Genomic DNA, 23,167 nt, shown 5'->3' on the forward strand with positions numbered 1-23,167 from the left:
AATTCGATACGAATTTAGATTATTTCATAGGTATTTTGTATACATATTTTTATACTCATTTACATTATCTAATGTGTATTTTGTATATATATTTTTATGCAAATTTATTTTATTTTCATTCTTGTACATATATTTTTATAGAAATTTGCGTTATTGTATGTATATAGTTTTATATAAATTTACGTTATTTTATGTGCATTTTGTATATTTATATTTATACAAATACACATTCTTTTATTGCTATATTGTTTATTTATATTTATACGAATTTACATTATTTTATGAGTATTTTATATACATTTTTTATACGTATTTACTTACTTTTATGTGTATTTTGTATATGTATTTTTATAGAAATCTACGTTATTTTATGTGTATTCGCATATATATTTTGAAACAAATTTACATTATTTTATATGTATTTTGCATATCTATTTCAATACAAATTTTCCTTATTGTATGTGCATTTTGAATATTTATTTTGATACAAATTCAAATATTTTATGTGTATATTGGTATGAATAATTTTATAAAAAAAATGTGTTATTTTATAGGTATTTTGCATCTTAATTTTCATACAAATTTACATTATTTTATTAATATTCTGTGTATATATTTTGATACGATTTTACATTATTCTATTTGTGTTTTGTATATATTTTTTTATACATATTTACATTATTTAATGTGTATTTTGTATATATATTTCATACAAATTTACGTTATTATATGTGTATTTGTTTATATATTTTCTTTCAAATTTACATTATTTTATGTGTATTTTGTATATGTATTTCAATAGAAATTAACCTAATTTTATGTGTATTTTGTATATTTCTTTTCATACAAATTTAAATTATTTTGTGTATTTTTGAATATAGTTTTATACAAATTTAGGTTATTTTATGTACACATTTACATTATTTAATGTGTGTTTTGTATATATATTTTTATCCAAAGTTAATTTATTTTACGTTCATTTTTGGACATATATTTTTATAGAAATTAGCGTTATTTTATATGTATTTGTATATGTTTTCTCATACAAATTTACATTATTTTATTGCTATTTTGTTTATTTAGTTTGATACGAATTACATGATTATATATGTATTTTGTACATATTTTTTATACGTATTTACATTACTTAATGTGTATTTTGTTTATATATTTTTAAACAAATTTACGTTATTATATGTATTTTTATAAATATTTTGATACAAATTTACATTATTTTATGTATTTTGTATATACATTTCAATTCAAATTTAGCTTATTTTATCTGTATTTTGTATATCTATTTTCATACGAATTTAATTACTTCTGTGTATTTTTGAATACAGTTTTATACAAATTTACGTTATTTTATGTGTATTTTGTATATTTATATTTATACAAATTCACATTCTTTTATTGGTATTTTGTTTATTTATTTTGATACGAATTTACATTATTTTATGTGTATTTTGTATACATTTTTTTTATACGTATTTACTTCATTTTACGTGTATTTTGTATATATATTTTTATACAAATCTACGTTATTTTATGTATTCGTATATATATTTTGAAACAAATTTACATTGTTTTATATGTATTTTGCATATCTATTTCAATACAGATTTACCTTATTGTATGTGTATTTTGTATATTTATTTTAATACAAATAAATTTTTTATGTGTATTTTTGTATATATATTTAAAAAAAAGCGCTATTTTATGGGTATTTTCCTTCTTTATTTTCATACAAATTTACATTATTTTATTAATATTCTGTATTTATTTTGATACGATTTTACATTATTCTATTTGTGTTTTGTATATATTTAATTATACAAATTTACGTTATTTTAAGTGTATTTGTTTATGTATTTTCATTCAAATTTACATTATTTTATGTGTATTTTGTATATGTATTTCAATACAAATTTACCTATTTTTATATGTTTTTTGGATATTTATTTTCATACAAGTTTAAATTATTTTTGTGTATTTTTGTATATAGCTTTATACAAATTTAGGTTATTTTATGTGTATTTTGTATATCTATTTTCATACAAATACACATTCTTTTCATGATATTTTGTTTATTTATTTTGACACGAAATAACATTATTTAATGTGTATTTTGTATATATATTTTTAATACGTATTTACATCATATCATGTGTATTTTGTATATATATTTCTATAGTAATCTATGTTATTTTATGTGTATTCGTATATATATTTTCAAACAAATTTATAGTTTTATGTGTAATTTGCATATTTCTTCAATACAAATATACCTTATTGTATGTGCATTTTGTATATTAATTTTAATACAAATTTAATTATTCTATGTGTATTTTTGTATGTGTATTTTTATTAAAATATGCTTTATTTTCTCGATATTTTGCATCTTTATTTTCATACAAATTTACATTATTTTATTGATATTCTGTGTATTTATTTTGATATGTTTTTACATTATTCTATGTGTATTTTATATATATATATTTTATATAAAATGTATTTGTTTTCATTTCATGCAAATCTACATTATTTTATGTGTTTTTTGTACATGTATTTAAATACAAATTTAACTAGTTATATGTGTATTTTGTATATCTATTTTGTATGTATATTTTCATAGAAATTTACTCTATTTTATGAGTATTCGTATATATATTTTGATACAAATTTACATTATTAATGTGTATTTTGCATATCTATTTTAATACAAATTTACTTTATTGTACGTGCATTTTGTATATTTATTTTAATACAAATTTAATTCTTTTATATGTGTTTTTGTATATATATTCTTATGCAAATATGCGTTATTATATGGATATTTTGCATCTTTATTTTCATACAAATTTACATTATTTTATTGATATTCTCTTTATTTATTTTGATACGATTTAACATTATTCTATGTGTTTTTGTATATATATTTTTTATACATATTTACATTATTTAATGTTCATTTTGTATATATATTTTATCCAAATTTACATTATTTTATGTGTATTTGTTTATATATTTTCATACATATTTACATTATTTTATGTGTTTTTTGTATATATATTTTTCTACGTATTTAAATTATTTTATGTGTATTTTGTATATACATTTTCATAAAAAAATTACGTTATTTTATTGTGTGTATAAGTATATATTTTGATACAAATTTTATACAAATTCATGTTATTTAATGTGTATTTGTATATATATTTTCATACAAATTTATATTATTTTATGTGTATTTTTTCATATATTTCATTACAAATTTACCTTATTTTATGTTTATTTTGTATATTTATTTCTTTCAATTTTAAATTATTTTATGTGTTTATTTGTATTTGTATTTAGGTTATTTTATGTGTATTTTGTATATATATTTTCATCCAAAATTACATTATTATATTGGTATTTTCTTAATTTAATTCGATACGAATTTAGATTATTTCATAGGTATTTTGTATACATATGTGTGTTTTGTATATATATTTTTATGCAAATTTATTTTATGTTCATTTTTGTACATATATTTTTATAGAAATTTGCGTTATTGTATGTATATAGTTTTATATAAATTTACGTTATTTTATGTGCATTTTGAATATTTATATTTATACAAATACACATTCTTTTATTGCTATATTGTTTATTTATATTTATACGAATTTACATTATTATATGAGTATTTTGTATACATTTTTTTATACGTATTTACTTAATTTTATGTGTATTTTGTATATGTATTTGTATAGAAATCTACGTTATTTTATGTATTCGCATATATATTTTGAAACAAATTTACATTATTTTATATGTATTTTGCATATCCATTTCTATACAAATTTACCTTATTGTATGTGCATTTTGTATATTTATTTTGATACAAATTCAAATATTTTATGTGTATTTTGGTATCAATAATTTTATAAAAAGTGCGTTATTTTATAGGTATTTTGCATCTTAATTTTCATACAAATTTACATTATTTTATTAATATTCTGTGTATATATTTTGATACGATTTTACATTATTCTATTTGTGTTTTGTATATATTTTTTTATACATATTTACATTATTTAATGTGTATTTTGTATATATATTTCATACAAATTTACGTTATTATATGTGTATTTGTTTATATATTTTCTTTCAAATTTACATTATTTTATGTGTATTTTGTATATGTATTTCAATAGAAATTAACCTAATTTTATGTGTATTTTGTATATTTCTTTTCATACAAATTTAAATTATTTTTGTGTATTTTTCTATATAGTATTATACAAATATAGCTTAATTTATGTACCCATTTACATTATTTAATGTCTGTTTTGTATATATATTTTTAACCAAAGATAAATTATATTACGTTCATTTTTGGACAAATATTTTATAGAAATTAGCGTTATTTTATATGTATTTGTATATGTTTTCTCCATTATTTTATTGCTATTTTGTTTATTTAGTTTGATACGAATTACATGATTATATGTGTATTTTGTACATATTTTTTATACGTATTTACATTACTTAATGTGTATTTTGTTTATATATTTTTAAACAAATTTACGTTATTATATGCATTTTATAAATATTTTGATACAAATTTACATTATTTTATGTATTTTGTATATACATTTCAATTCAAATTTAGCTTATTTTATCTGTATTTTGTATATCTATTTTCATACGAATTTAATTACTTCTGTGTATTTCTGTATATAGTTTTATACAAATTTACGTTATTTTATGTGTATTTTGTATATTTATATTTATACAAATACACATTCTTTTATTGGTATTTTGTTTATTTATTTTGATACGAATTTACATTATTTTATGTGTATTTTGTATACATTTTTTTATACGTATTTACTTCATTTTACGTGTATTTTGTATATATATTTTTATACAAATCTACGTTATTTTATGTGTATTCGTATATATATTTTGAAACAAATTTACATTGTTTTATATGTATTTTGCATATCTATTTCAATACAGATTTACCTTATTGTATGTGTATTTTGTATATTTATTTTAATACAAATAAATTTTTTTATGTGTATTTTTGTATATATATTTAAAAAAAATGCGTTATTTTATGGGTATTTTCCTTCTTTATTTTCATACAAATTTACATTATTTTATTAATATTCTGTGTATTTATTTTGATACGATTTTACATTATTCTATTTGTGTTTTGTATATATTTTTTTATATATAAATTTACGTTATTTTAAGTGTATTTGTTTATGTATTTTCATTCAAATTTACATTATTTTATGTGTATTTTGTATATGTATTTCAATACAAATTTACCTATTTTTATATGTTTTTTGGATATTTATTTTCATACAAGTTTAAATTATTTTTGTGTATTTTTGTATATAGCTTTATACAAATTTAGGTTATTTTATGTGTATTTTGTATATCTATTTTCATACAAATACACATTCTTTTCTTGATATTTTGTTTATTTATTTTGACACGAATTAACATTATTTAATGTGTATTTTGTATATATATTTTTATACGTATTTACATTATTTCAAGTGTATTTTGTAAATATATTTCTATAGAAATCTGCGTTATTTTATATGTATTCGTATATATATTTTGAAACAAATTTACATTGTTTTATGTGTGTTTTGCATATTTTTTCAATACAAATTTACCTTATTGTATGTGCATTTTGTATATTAATTTTAATACAAATTTGATTAATCTATGTGTATTTTTGTATATGTATTTTTATAAAAATATGCTTTATTTTATGGGTATTTTGCATCTTTATTTTCATACAAATTTACATTATTTTATTGATATTCTGTGTATTTATTTTGATATGATTTTACATTATTCTATGTGTATTTTGTATATATATTTTATATAAAATGTATTTGTTTTCATTTCACATATCTACATTATTTTATGTGTTTTTGTACATGTATTTAAATACAAATTTAACTAGTTATATGTGTATTTTGTATATCTATTTTGTATGTATATTTTCATAGAAATTTACTCTATTTTATGAGTATTCGTATATATATTTTGATACAAATTTACATTATTAATGTGTATTTTGCATATCTATTTCAATACAAATTTACTTTATTGTACGTGCATTTTGTATATTTATTTTAATACAAATTTAATTATTTTATATGTATTTTTGTATATATTTTTATGCAAATATGCGTTATTATATGTATATTTTGCATCTTTATTTTCATACAAATTTACATTATTTTATTGATATTCTCTTTATTTATTTTGATACGATTTAACATTATTCTATGTGTTTTTTGCATATATTTTTTTATAAATCTATACATTAATTAATGTTCATTTTGTATATATATTTTATCCAAATTTACATTATTTTATGTGTATTTGTTTATATATTTTCATACATATTTACATTATTATATGTGTTTTTTGTATATACAAATTTATATTATTTTATGTGTATTTTTTCATATATTTCATTACAAATTTACCTTATTTTATGTTTATTTTGTATATTTATTTCATTCAATTTTAAATTATTTTATATGTATATTTGTATTTGTATTTAGGTTATTTTATATATATATATATATATATATTTTCATCCAAAATTACATTATTATATTGGTATTTTCTTAATTTAATTCGATACGAATTTAGATTATTTCATAGGTATTTTGTATACATACTTTTATACTCATTTACATTATCTAATGTGTGTTTTGTATATATATTTTTATGCAAATTTATTTTATGTTCATTTTTGTACATATATTTTTATAGAAATTTGCGTTATTTTATGTATATAGTTTTATATAAATTTACGTTATTTTATGTGTATTTTGTATATTTATATTTATACAAATACACATTCTTTTATTGCCATATTGTTTATTTATATTTATACGAATTTACATTATTTTATGAGTATTTTGTATATATTTTTTTATACGTATTTATTTAATTTTATGTGTATTTTGTATATGTATTTTTATAGAAATCTACGTTATTTTATGTGTATTCGCATATATATTTTGAAACAAATTTACATTATTTTATATGTATTTTGCATATCTATTTCAAAACAAATTTACCTTTTGTATATGCATTTTGTATATTTATTTTGATACAAATTTAAATATTCTATGTGTATTTTGGTATCAATAATTTTATAAAAAATGCGTTATTTTATAGGTATTTTGCATCTTAATTTTCATACAAATTTACATTATTTTATTAATATTCTGTGTATATATTTTGATACGATTTTACATTATTCTATTTGTGTTTTGTATATATTTTTTTATTCATATTTACATTATTTAATGCGTATTTTGTATTTATATTTCATACAAATTTACGTTATTATATGTGTATTTGTTTATATATTTTCTTTCAAATTTACATTATTTTATGTGTATATTGTATATGTATTTCAATAGAAATTAACCTAATTTTATGTGTATTTTGTATATTTCTTTTCAAACAAATTTAAATTATTTTTGTGTATTTTTGTATATAGTTTCATACAAATTTAAGTTCTTTTATGTACGCATTTACATTATTTAATGTGTGTTTTGTATATATATTTTTATCCAAAGTTAATTTATTTTACGTTCATTTTTGGACATATATTTTTATAGAAATTAGCGTTATTTTATATGTATTTGTATATGTTTTCTCATACAAATTTACATTATTTTATTGCTATTTTGTTTATTTAGTTTGATACGAATTACATGATTATATGTGTATTTTGTACATATTTTTTATACGTATTTACATTACTTAATGTGTATTTTGTTTATATATTTTTAAACAAATTTACTTTATTATATGTATTTTTATAAATATTTTGATACAAATTTACATTATTTTATGTATTTTGTATATACATTTCAATTCAAATTTAGCTTATTTTATCTGTATTTTGTATATCTATTTTCATACGAATTTAATTACTTCTGTGCATTTTTGTATATAGTTTTATACAAATTTACGTTATTTTATGTTTATTTTGTATATTTATATTTATAGAAATAAACATTCTTTTATTGGTATTTTGTTTATTTATTTTGATACGAATTTACATTATTTTATGTGTATTTTGAATACATTTTTTTATACGTATTTACTTCATTTTACGTGTATTTTGTATATATATTTTTATACAAATCTACGTTATTTGATGTGTATTCGTATATATATTTTGAAACAAATTTACATTGTTTTATATGTATTTTGCGTATCTATTTCAATACAGATTTACCTTATTGTATGTGTATTTTGTATATTTATTTTAATACAAATAAATTTTTTTATGTGTATTTTTGTATATATTTAAAAAAAAAAGTGTTATTTTATGGGTATTTTGCTTCTTTTTTTTCATACAAATTTACATTATTTTATTAATATTCTGTGTATTTATTTTGATACGATTTTACATTATTCTATTTGTGTTTTGTATATATTTTTTTATACAAATTTACGTTACTTTAAGTGTATTTGTTAATGTATTTTCATTCAAATTTACAGTATTTTATGTGTATTTTGTATATGTATTTCAATACAAATTTACCTAATTTTATGTGTATTTTGTATATTTATTTTCATACAAATTTAAATTATTTTTGTGTATTTTTGTATATAGTTTTTTACAAATTTATGTTATCTTATGTGTATTTTGTATGTTTATTTTCATACAAATACACATTCTTTTATTGACATTTTGTTTATTTATTTTGACGCGAATTTACATTATTTAATGTGTATATTGTATATATATTTTATACGTATTTACATCCTTTCATGTGTATTTTGTATATTTATAAAAAAAACGTTATTTTATGGGTATTTTGCATCTTTATTTTTATACAAATTTACATTATTTTATTTACATTCTGTGTATTTATTTTAATACGATTTTACATTATTCTATTTGTGTTTTGTATATATACTTTTTATACATATTTACATTATTTAATGAGTATTTTTTATATATATTTTATACAAATTTATGTTAATTTAAGTGTATTTGTTTATATATTTTCATTCAAATTTACATTATTTTATGTGTATTTTGTATATGTATTTCTTTACAAATTTACCTAATTTTATGTGTATTTTGTATATTTATTTTCATACAAATTTAACTTATTTTTGTGTATTTTTATATATAGTTTTATACAAATTTACGTTATTTTATGTGTATTTTGTATATGTATTTTCATACAAATACTCATTCTTTTATTGATATTTTAATTATTTATTTTGACACGTATTTACAACATTTCATGTGTATTTTGTATATATATTTCTATAGAAATCTACGTTATTTTATGTGTATTCGTATATATATTTTGAAACAAATCTACATTATTTTATGTGTATTTTGTTTATATATTTCATTATAAATTTGGCTTGTTTTAAGTTTATTTTTATATCTATTTTCATTCAAATTCAAATCATTTTATGTGTATATATTTATTTGTATTTACGTTATTTTATGTGTATTTTGTATATATATTTTCATTCAAAATTACATTATTTTATAGGTATTTTGTTCATTTATTTCGATACGAATTTAGATTATTTCATGTGTATTTTCTATACATATACATATAGAGTAAATTTCTATGAAAATATATATTCAAAATACATATAAAATTATGTAAATAAGTATAAAAATATATATATCAAATACACCTAAAAAAAATGAAAACTCGTATCAAAATAAATAAACAAAATTCCGATAAAAGAACGTAAATTCGAAATAAATAAATAAACAAAATACCAATAAAAGAATTTGTATTTGGATAAATATAAATATACAAAATACACATACAAAATAAACATAAAAGAAGGTAGATTTGTAATAAAATATATGTACAAAATACACATAAAATAGTGTAAATTTATATGAAAATATATATACAAATACACATAAAATACCATGAATTTGTATAAAAATATATATACAAAAAAAATATTAAATAATGGAAAAGCGAATAAAAATATATATACAAAGTACATAATTTTATAAAGTAATGTAAATTCGTATCAATATAAATCAACAAAACACCAATAAAATAATATATATTTGAATGAAAATAAATTTACAAAATACACATAACATAACTAAAATTTGTATTAAAATATATACAAAAATACATAGAAATAATTTGAGTTTGTGTGAAAATAGATATACAAAATACACATAAAACTAGGTAAATTTCCTTTGAAATGTATATACAAAATATCCATAAAATATTGTAAATTTGTGTCAAAATATATAAAAAAATACACATAAAATAACCTAAATTTGTATGAAAAATATATACAAAATACACATAGAATAATGTCAATTCCTATCAAAATGAATGACCAGAATATCAATAAAATAATGTAAATTTGTATGAAAATAAAGATGCAAAATACCCAAAAAATAAAGAATATGTTTATAAAAAATACAGATACAAAAATACACATCGAATAATTAAATTTGTTTTAAAATTAATATACAAAATGCGTATATAATAAGGTAAATTTGTATTAAAAATTATGCAATATACACGTTTTCTCATACAAATTTATATTATTTTACTGGTATTTTGTTTATTTATTTTGATACGAATTACATGATTATATATGTATTTTGTACATATTTTTTTTATACGTATTTACATTATTTAATGTGTATTTTGTTTATATATTTTCATACAAATTTACGTTATTATATGTGTATTTGTATAAATATTTTGATACAAATTTACTTTATTTCATGTATTTTGTATATATATTTGAATTCAAATTTAGCTTATTTCGTGTGTATTTTGTATATATTTTCATACAAATTTAATTACTTTTGTGTATTTTTGTATATAGTTTTATATAAATTTACGTTATTTTATGTGTATTTTGTATATTTATATTTATACAAATACACATTCTTTTATTGGTATTTTGTTTATTTATTTTGATACGAATTTACATTATTTTATGTGTATTTTGTATACATTTTTTATACGTATTTACTTCATTTTATGTGAATTTTGTAAATATATTTTTATAGAAATCTACGTTATTTTAAGTGTATTCGTATATATATTTTGAAACAAATTTACATTGTTTTATATGTATTTTGCATATCTATTTCAATACAAATTTACCTTATTGTATGTGTTTTTTGTATATTTATTTTAATACAAATCAATTTTTTTATGTGTATTTTGGTATATATATTTTGATAAAAAAAAAGCGTTATTTTATTGGTATTTTGCTTCTTAATTTTCATACAAATTTACATTATTTTATTAATATTCTGTGTATTTTTTATACAAATCTACGTTATCTTAAGTGTATTTGTTTATGTATTTTCATTCAAATTTACATTGTTTTATGTATATTTTGTGTATGTATTTCAATACAAATTTACCTAATTTTATGTGTATTTTGTACATTTATTTTCATACAAATTTAAAATAGTTTTGAGTATTTTTTTATATAGTTTGATACAAATTTAGGTTATTTTATGTGTATTTTGTATATCTATTTTCATACAAATATACATTCTTTTATTGATATTTTGTTTATTTATTTTGACGCGAATTTACATTATTTAATGTTTTTTTTGTATATATATTTTTATACGTATTTACATCATTTCATGTGTATTTTGTATAGTTTTAAACAAATTTATATGATTTAATGTGTATTTTGTATATATATATTTATACAAATACACATTCTTTTATTGGTATTTTGTTTATTTATTTTGATACTAATTTACATTATTTTATGTGTATTTTGTATACATTTTTTATACGTATTTACTTAGTTTTATGTGTATTTTGCATATATATTTTTATAAAAATCTACCTTATTTCATGTGTATTCGTATATATATTTTGAAACAAATTTACATTGTTTATATGTATTTTGCATATCTATTTTTGTATATTCTGTATTTATTTTTGTTATACATAGAATAATGTAAAATCGTATCAAAATAGGTACACAGAATATCAATAAAATAATTTAAATTTGTATGAAAATAAAGATGTAAAATACCCATAAGATAAAGCATTTTTTTTTTTAATACATATAAAAAAATACACATAGAATAATTAAATTTGTATTAAAATTAATATACAAAATGCACACATACAATAAGGTAAATTTGTATTGAAAAAAAACGCAAAATACAAATAAAACAGTGTAAATTTGTTTCAAAATATATATACGAATACACATAAAATAACGTAGATTTCTATAGAAATATATATACAAAATACACATGAAATTATGTAAATACGTATAAAAATATATATATAAAATACATATTAAGTAATGTAAATTCTTGACAAAATAAATAAACAAAATATCATGAAAAGAATGTGTATTTGTATGAAAATAAATAATAGATAATAAATTTGTATGTAATATATATGCAAGATACACATTAAATAATGTAAATATGTATAAAAAAATATATACAAAAAACAAATAGAATAATGTAAAATCGTATCAAAATAAATACACCGAATATTAATAAAATAATGTAAATTTGTATGAAAATAAAGATGCAAAATTAACATCAAATAGCGCATTTCTTATAAAAATATATATACCAAAATACACATAAAATATTTAAATTTGTATTGAAAGAAATATACAAAATGCACATACAGTAAGGTAAACTTGTTGAAAGAGATATGCAAAATACATATAAAAAATGTAAATTTGTTTCAAAATATATATACGAATACACATAAAATAACGTAAATTTCTATAAAAATATATATACAAAATACACATAAAATTAGGTAAATACGTATCAAAAAATGTAAACAAAATACACATAAAATAATATAAATTGAAACAAAATAAATAAACAAAATACCAATAAAAGAATGTGTATTTCTGTGTATTTTGTATATAGTTTTATACAAATTTACGATACAAATACAAATACAAATATACACATTAAATAATTTAAAATTGAATGAAATAAATATACAAAATAAACATAAAATAAGATAAATTTGTAATAAAATATATGTAAGAATACACATGAAATAATATAAATTTGTATGAAAATATTTATACAAATACACATAAAATAACATGAATTTGTATAAAATTTGTTTCAAAATATATACGAATACACACAATAAAATAACGTAAATTTTATGAAAATGTATATATAAATACACATAAAATAATGTAAATACGTAGAAAATATATATACAAAATACACATAAAATAATGTAAACTCGTATCAAAATAAATAAACAAAATTCCAATAAAAGAATGAATATTTGTAGGAAAATAAATATACAAAATACAAATAATTTTTTTTAAATTTGTATAAAAATATATACAAAAAATACGCAAAAATAATTTACATTTTTTGGAAAATAGATATGCAAAATACACATAAAATTAGGCAAATTTGTATTGAAATACATATACAAAATACACATAAAATATTGTAAATTTGTATGAAAATATATAAATAAATACACATAAAATAACGTAAATTTATATAAATTATATATATAAAATATACATTAAATAATGTAAATGTGTATAAAAATATATATACAAAATACACATAGAATAATGTAAACTCGTATCAAAATAAATAAACAGAATATCAATAAAATAATGTAAATTTGTATGAAAATAAAGATGCAAAATACCCATATAATAACACATATTTTTACAAAAGTACACATAAAATAATTAAATTTGTATTAAAATAAATATACAAAATACACATACAATATGGTAAATTTGTATTTAAATAGATATGCAAAATACACATAAATAATGTAAATTTGTATCAAAATATATATACGAATACACATAAAACAGAGTAAATTTCTATGAAAATATATATTCAAAATACATATAAATAAAAATAAAAATATACATATCAAATACACCTAGAATAATGTAAATTCGTATCAAAATAAATGAACAAAATTCCGATAGAAGAACATATATATGTAGGAAAATAAATATACAAAATACACATAAAATTACGAAAATTTGTATAAAAATATATACAAAAATACACAAAATTAATTTCATTTTGTATGAAAATAGATATAAAAAATACACATATAATTAGTTAAATTTGTATTTAAATACATGTACAAAATATACATGAAACTAGGTAAATTTGTATTGAAATACATATACAAAATACACATAAAATAATATTTAAATTTGAATGAAAATATATAAAAAAAACACACCTAAAATAACGTAAATTTGTATAAAATATATATACAAAATACACATTAAATAATGTAAATATGTATAAAAAATAAATACAAACCACAAATAGAATAATGTAAAATTGTATCAAAATAAATACACAGAATGTTAATAAAATAATGTAAATTTGTTTGTAAATTAAGATGCAAAATACCCATAAAATAACGCATTTTTTTTAAATATATATACCAAAATACACATAAAATATTTGAATTTGTATTAAATTAAATATACAAAATGTACATACAATAAGATAAATTTGTATTGAAATAGATATGCAAAATACATATAAAACAATATAAATTTGTTTCAAAATATATATACGAATACACATAAAATAACGTAGATTTCTATAAAAATACATACAAAATACACATAAAAAGAAGTAAATACGTATAAACAAATGTATAAAAAATACACATCAAATAATGTAAACTCGTATCAAAATAAATAAACAAAATACCAATAAAAGAATGTGTATTTGTATAAATATAAATATACAAAATACACATAAAATACCGTAAATTATTATAAAACTATATACAAAAATACACAGAAGTAATTAAATTTGTATGAAAATAGATATACAAAATACAAATAAAATAAGATAAATTTGAATTGAAATGTATATACAAAATACATAAAATAATGTAAATTTGTATCAAAATATTTATACAAATACACATATAATAACGTAAATTTGTATAAAAATATATAAATACACTTTAAATAATGTAAACACGTATAAAAAACATGTACAAAATTCACATATAATCATGTAATTCGTATCAAAATAAATAAACAAAATAGCAATAAAATAATAATAATAATAATAATAAATGGTTTATTCATTTGTAGGCAGCCATTAAATAATGTAAACTCGCGTCAAAATAAATAAACAAAATATCAATAAAAGAATGTGTGTTTGTTTGAAAATAGATATAGAAAATACACATAAAATAACCTAAATTTGTATAAAACTATATACAAAAATACACAAAAATAATTTAAATTTGTATGAAAATAAATATAAAAATACACCTAAAATTATGTAAATTTGTATTGAAATATATATACAAAACACACTTAAATTAATGTAAATTTGAATGAAAATATAAACAAATATACTTAAAATAACGTAAATTTGTATCAAATATATATAAAAAAATACACATTAAAAAATGTAAATATGTATAAAAAAAATATATACAAAACAAAAATAGAATAATATAAAATCGTATCAAAATATATACACAGAATATTAATAAAATAATGTAAATTTGTATGAAAATTAAGATGCAAAATACCTATAAAATAACGCATTTTTTATAAAATTATATATAAAAAATACACATAAAATATTTGAATTTGTATTAAAATAAATATATAAAATGCACATACAATAAGGTAAATTTGTATTGAAATAGATATGCAAAATACATATAAAACAATGTAAATATGTTTCAAAATATATATACGAAAACACATAAAATAACGTAGATTTCTATAAAAATATATATACAAAATACACATAAACTAAGTAAATACGTATAAAAAATGTATACAAAATACACATAAAATAAAGAAAATTCGTATAAATATAAATGAACAAAATACCAATAAAAAAATGTGTATTTGTATAAATATAAATATACAAAATGCACATAAAATAACGTGAATTTATATAAAACTATATACAAAAATACACAGAAGTAATTAAATTTGTATGAAAATAGATATACAAAATACACACAAAATCAGCTGAATTTGAATTGAAATATATATAAAAAATACATAAAATAAAGTAAACTTGTATCAAAATATTTTTAACAAATACACATATAATAACGTAAATTTGTATAAAAATATATAAACAAAATACACATTAAGTAATGTAAATACGTATAAAAAAATATGTACAAAATACATATATAATCATGTAATTCGTATGAAAATAAATAAACAAAAAACCAATAAAATAATGTAAATTTGTATGAGAAAACATATACAAAATACACATAAAATTACGCAAATTTTTATAAAAATATATGTACAAAAATGCACATAAAGTTAATTTGCATGAAAAAATATACACAAAGCACACATTAGATAATGTAAATGAGTATAAAAATATGTATACGAAATACCTATGAAATATTCTAAATTCGTATCGAGTTAAATTAAGAAAATACCAATAAAATAATGTAATTTTGGATGAAAATATATATATAGAAAACACACATAAAATAAACTAAATGCAAAAACAAATATACATATTAAATAATTTAAAATTAAATGAAATAAATATACAAAATAAACATAAAATAAAGTAAATTTGTAATGAAATATATGTAAAAATACACATAAAATTATATAAATTTGTATGAAAATATATATACAAATACACATAAAATAACAAGAATTTGTATAAAATTTGTATCAAAATATATACGAATACACACAATAAAATAACGTAAATTTTTATGAAAATGTATATATAAAATACACATAAAATAATTTAAATACGTAGAAAAATATATATACAAAATACATATAAAATAATGTAAAATCGTAGCAAAATAAATAAACAAAATTCTAATAAAAAATGTATATTTGTAGGAAAATATATATACAAAATACAAATAAAATAACTAAAATTTGTATAAAAATATATACAAATATACACAAAAATAATTTAAATTTGTTTGAAAATAGAGATGCAAAATACACATAAAGATAGGCAAATTTGTATTGAAATACATATACAAAACTCACATAAAATAATGTAAATTTGTATGAAAATATATAAACAAATACACATAAAATAATGTAAATTTGGATAAAATATATAAACAAAATATACATTAAATATTTTAAATATGTATAAAAATATATTATATTATATATATTTTTTTTGAAATTTGCGTTATTTATGTGTATTTTGTATATGTTTTCTCATACAAATTTACATTATTTTATTGTTATTTTGTCTATTTATTTTTATACGAATTACATGATTATTTGTGTATTTAGTACATATTTTTTCATACGTATTTGTTAGTGGTAGCGAGTGTTCTAAGTGCTAATCGGTTCACGGATAGAGAAAGTCATATCCGCCAGGGTTACTTTATTAGACAAAACTTACACAGCTCATCACGACAAGGACAACACATAGGATAGGTGTTTGTTTGTGTATGCGTTTGTGTGAATGTTGTTTGTGTAGGTTAACATTTAAGTGTTGGTGTATATGTGGAACAATGTGTAACGGTGGACAACAAGAGAACGTGGACGGACAGTCAAAGGTAAACGAATACAAGGAAAGTTAACGATGAAGACGCGACAAGACAGACTGACAGACACAGTGACGATGGACATTACATGAAAACACTGAGAATCTTAGTCTCTTTGCAGCACCCATTTTCTTGTCACTGAGGGAAGGAACACGGAATTTGAGCGGTGACTGCTGGATTTCCCCAGTGACGAGGAAGGAGGAACGAAATCTTCCCTGGTGCTGGGGCGCTGTGGCAGACGGTGATGCGTTGCGATGAGTAGCGTTGTGTAGAGTTGTGTCGAGATGCGCGGTAAGTGCGAAGTAGTTGCGTTGAGGTGCGCGGTAAGTTGCGCTGAGTAGAGTTGCGTTGAGGTTCAGCTACGGTGAGTCGAGCTGGGGCGAGTAGTGCAGTGACAACAGCTACGGTGAGTCGAGCTGGAGTAATGCAGTGACAACAGCTACGGTGAGTCGAGCTGGAGTGAGTAATGCGCTGACAACAGCTACGGTGAGTCGAGCTGGAGTGAGTAATGCAGTGACAACAGCTACGGTGAGTCGAGCTGGAGTGAGTAATGCAGTGACAACAGCTACGGTGAGTCGAGCTGGAGTGAGTAATGCAGTGACAACAGCCGGTGAGTCGAGCTGGAGTAATGCGGTGACAACAGCTACAATAAGTCGAGCTGGAGTGAGTAATGCAGTGACAACAGCTACGGTGAGTCGAGCTGGAGTGAGTAATGCAGTGACAACAGCTACGGTGAGTCGAGCTGGAGTGAGTAGTGCAGTGACAACAGCTACGGTGAGTCGAGCTGGAGTGAGTGCAGTGACAACAGCTACGGTGAGTCGAGCTGGAGTGAGTAATGCAGTGACAACAGCTACGGTGAGTCGAGCTGGAGTGAGTAATGCAGTGACAACAGCTACGGTGAGTCGAGCTGGAGTGAGTAATGCAGTGACAACAGCTACGGTGAGTCGAGCTGGAGTAATGCAGTGACAACAGCTACGGTGAGTCGAGCTGGAGTGAGTAGTGCAGTGACAACAGCTACGGTGAGTCGAGCTGGAGTGAGTAATGCGGTGACAACAGCTACGGTGAGTCGAGCTGGAGTGAGTAATGCGGTGACAACAGCTACGGTGAGTCGAGCTGGAGTGAGTAGCGCGTAGGAGACAGCTACGGTGAGTCGAGCTGAGATGAGTAGCGCAGTGAGGACAGCTACGGTAAGTCGAGCTGAAGTGTTGAGCAGCGATGAGTTGAGCAGCGAGGGTTGAGCAGCGAGGGGTTGAGCAGCGAGGTTGAGCAGCGAGGTTGAGTAGCGAGGAGTTGAGCAGCGTGAGGTGGGCTGCATGAGGTGGGCTGCGTAAGGTGGGCTGCGTGAGGTGGGCTGCGGTGAGTTGAGTGGTTGGCTGTTTAATAGATCCTGGAAGGCTTGAATCCGCACTCCCGAATCGCGAACCACGTAGACGGGTCCTGAGCAGAAGAGTGGTGCTCTGAAGGACACCGCCGTAGTAGAGGAAGAGTTGCATGTCGTCGTCAGGTATGGTGAAGTCGAGCGGCGTGGAGATGGGCACAGGCACTGGCGTAAACGCGCCGGGGGCCACGGCAGTCATAGAGTGCGTCGAGGGAACTGCGTGAAGGCGCTGGCTGACAGCGTGTCAGGGGCCTCGGCAGTCGGTGAGAGAACGACTGCGTGTATTAAAGGCGCCAGCTGCCAGCGTGTCAGGGGCCTAGGCAGTCAGTGAGGGCGTCTAATGCCCGCGTGGTATGGCGATATATGCCAGCGTGCCAGTGAGCACAACCGGTTGAAATTGAGGGCGCAAGCATATGCCAGGAGCCGCGGCAGTCGTGAGTGCGTCGAACGACTGCGTGGAAGGCGCCAGATGCCAGCGAGCCGGGGCCACAGCGAGTTGAAAAGTTAGGGCGCCAGCATGTGCCAGGAGCCGCGGCAGTCCGTGAGAGTAAAACGAACTGCGTGTACTGTAGGCGCTGGCACGTGCCAGGGGCCTCTGTGGCTCGAGGGTGAACCAGTGTTCAAAAGGCACTGTAACACAACACTGCACGCTTAGTGGGTAACACTGTGACACTAACTGTTGCTGGGGACGTACTGCACTGAACTGTTGCTGGACACACTGCACTATACACAAGGATCCACAAGTGTAGGATAATCCAAGAGGGCGGTGGTAGATCCAGGAGGCGGTGGTTAATCCAGGGGGCAGCTAGTAATCCCAGTGGGGTGTCACACTGTGTTTGCGTGTCTCTGAGTCTGTGTGGTGTGTGGCGGCGTATACACTGAGTCTGTATGGCGTGTACACCGAGTCTGTGTGTGGCGTGTACACTGAGTGTGTGGCACTGTGTCTCAGTAATATGTCGCACTGTGAGTGTTCCTGAGTCTGTGTAGCGTGTCACACGGTGTGCGTGTCTCAGTCGCCGGACCAGCAGAAAAGCAGGGAGGAGGAGGGGTGGGGGTGGGTGGGTGAGCGCCGGGAGAAGCACCATGGGGCACAAAAGATGCCTGAAGGGCGCTGAAGATGCCTGGAGGAGGCGCACAGAGGGAGCCTAGAAGAGGCGCACAGAGGGAGCCTGGAAGAGGCGCACAGAGGGTGCCTGGAAGAGGCGCACAGAGGGTGCCTGGAAGAGGCGCACAGAGGGTGCCTGGACGAGGCTCACAGAGGGTGCCTGGCAGAGGGGCACAGAGGGTGCCTGGGGGAGGCACAGAGGGTGCCTGGAGGAGGCACAGAGGGTGCCTGGTGGAGGCACAGAGGGTGCCTGGAGGAGGCACAGAGGGTGCCTGGGGACGGCGCAGAGGGCGCCTAGGGGTGGGCGGGGGAAAACCCTGAAGGTGGCAACTACGCCTATGGCGTGTGTTTTTCCCGACCTGAGTGCTCAGCCCCACGAACCCCGAATGGAGGTGAGGATTTTGCCAGGAGAGGGCGGACGAATGGACAAGTTACCCTGCCCAGGTCCTCCACTCTAGGAGAGGTGCCCTTAAAACGGCACTGGCCATAAGCCTTGAACCATAGCAACACTGCGGGGTCACCAATTGTTAGTGGTAGCGAGTGTTCTAAGTGCTAATCGGTTCACGGATAGAGAAAGTCATATCCGCCAGGGTTACTTTATTAGACAAAACTTACACAGCTCATCACGACAAGGACAACACATAGGATAGGTGTTTGTTTGTGTATGCGTTTGTGTGAATGTTGTTTGTGTAGGTTAACATTTAAGTGTTGGTGTATGTGTGGAACAATGTGTAACGGTGGACAACAAGAGAACGTGGACGGACAGTCAAAGGTAAACGAATACAAGGAAAGTTAACGATGAAGACGCGACAAGACAGACTGACAGACACAGTGACGATGGACATTACATGAAAACACTGAGAATCTTAGTCTCTCTTTGCAGCACCCCATTTTCTTGTCACTGAGGGGAAGGAACACGGAATTTGAGCGGTGACTGCTACATATTTACATTATTTAATGTGTATTTTGTTTATATATTTTTATACAAATTTACGTTATTATATGAGTATTTGTATAAGTATTTTGATACAAATTTACATTATTTTATGTATTTTGTATATATATTTCAATTCAAATTTAGCTTATTTTATGTGTATTTTGTATATCTATTTATTTTGATACAAAATCAAATATTTTATGTGCTTTCGTATATATTTTTATAAAAAATGCGTTATTTTATGGGTATTTTGCATCTTAAATTTCATACAAATTTACATTATTTCATTAAAATTTTGTGTATTTATTTTGATACGATTTTACATTATTCTATTTGTGTTTTGTATATATTTTTTTATACATATTTACATTATTTAATGTGTATTTTGTATATATATTTGATACAAATATACGCTATTTTAAGTGTATGTTTATATATTTTCATTCAAATCTACATTATTTTATGTGTATTTTGTATATGTATTTCAATACAAATTTACCTAATTTTATGTGTTTTTTGTATATTTATTTTCATACAAGTTTAAATTATTTTTGTGTATTTTTGTATATAGTTTTATACAAATTTAGGTTATTTTATGTGTATTTTGTATATCTATTTTCATACAAATACACATTCTTTTCATGATATTTTGTTTATTTATTTTGACACGAATTTACATTATTTAATATGTATTTTGTATATATATTTTTATACGTATTTACATCATTTCATGTGTATTTTGTATATATATTACTATAGAAATCTACGTTATTTTATGTGTATTCGTATATATATTTTGAAAAAAATTTACATTGTTTTATGTGTATTTTGCATATTTTTTCAATACAAATTTACCTTATTGAATGTGCATTTTGTATATTAATTTTAATACAAATTTGATTATTCTATATGTATTTTTGTATATGTATTTTTTTTAAAAATATGCTTTATTTTATGGGTATTTTGCATCTTTATTTTCATACAAATTTACATTATTTTATTGATATTCTGTGTATTTATTTTGATATGATTCTACATTATTCTATGTGTATTTTGTATATATATTTTATATAATATGTACCTTATTTTATGTGTATTTGTTTTCATTTCCTACAAATTTACATTATTTTATGTGTTTTTTGTACATGTATTTAAATACAAATTTAACTAGTTATATGTGTATTTTGTATATCTATTTTGTATGTATATTTTCATAGAAATTTACTCTGTTTTATGAGTATTCGTATATATATTTTGAAACAAATTTACATTATTCATGTGTATTTTGCATATCAATTTCAATACAAATTTACTTTATTGTACTTGCATTTTGTATATTTATTTTAATACAAATTTAATTATTTTATATATATTTTTGTATATATTTTTATGCAAATATGCGTTATTATAGAAATATTTTGCATATTTATTTCCATACAAATTTACATTATTTTATTGATATACGGTTTATTTATTTTGATACGATTTAACATTATTCCATGTGTGTTTTGTATATATCTTTTTTATACATATTTACATTATTTAATGTTTATTTTGTATATATATTTTATCCAAATCTACATTATTTTATGTGTATTTGTTTATAAATTTTCATACAAATTTACTTTATTTTATGTGTATTTTGTATATATATTTTTCTACGTATTTATATTATTTTATGTCTATTTTGTATATACATTTTCATAAAAATTTACGTTATTTTATCGTGTGTATTCGTATATATTTTGATACAAATTTTATACAAATTCATGTTATTTAATGTGTATTTGTATATATATTTTCATACAAGTTTATATTATTTTATGTGTATTTATACATATATTTCATTACAAATTTACCTTATTTTATGTTTATTTTGTATATTTATTTCATTCACATTTTAAAAATTTTATGTGTATATTTGTATTTGTATTTAGGTTATTTTATGTGTATTTTCTATATATATTTTCATCCAAAATTACATTATTTTATTGGTATTTTCTTAATTTAACTCGATACGAATTTAGATTATTTCATAGGTATTTTGTATATATATTTTTATACTTATTTACCTTATCTAATGTGTGTTTTGTATATATATTTTTATGCAAATTTATTTTATGTGCATTTTTGTACATATATTTTTATAG

Source organism: Eriocheir sinensis, unplaced genomic scaffold (genome assembly GCF_024679095.1).
Source record: "Eriocheir sinensis breed Jianghai 21 unplaced genomic scaffold, ASM2467909v1 Scaffold538, whole genome shotgun sequence".
NCBI classification, from domain to species: Eukaryota; Metazoa; Arthropoda; class Malacostraca; order Decapoda; family Varunidae; genus Eriocheir; species Eriocheir sinensis.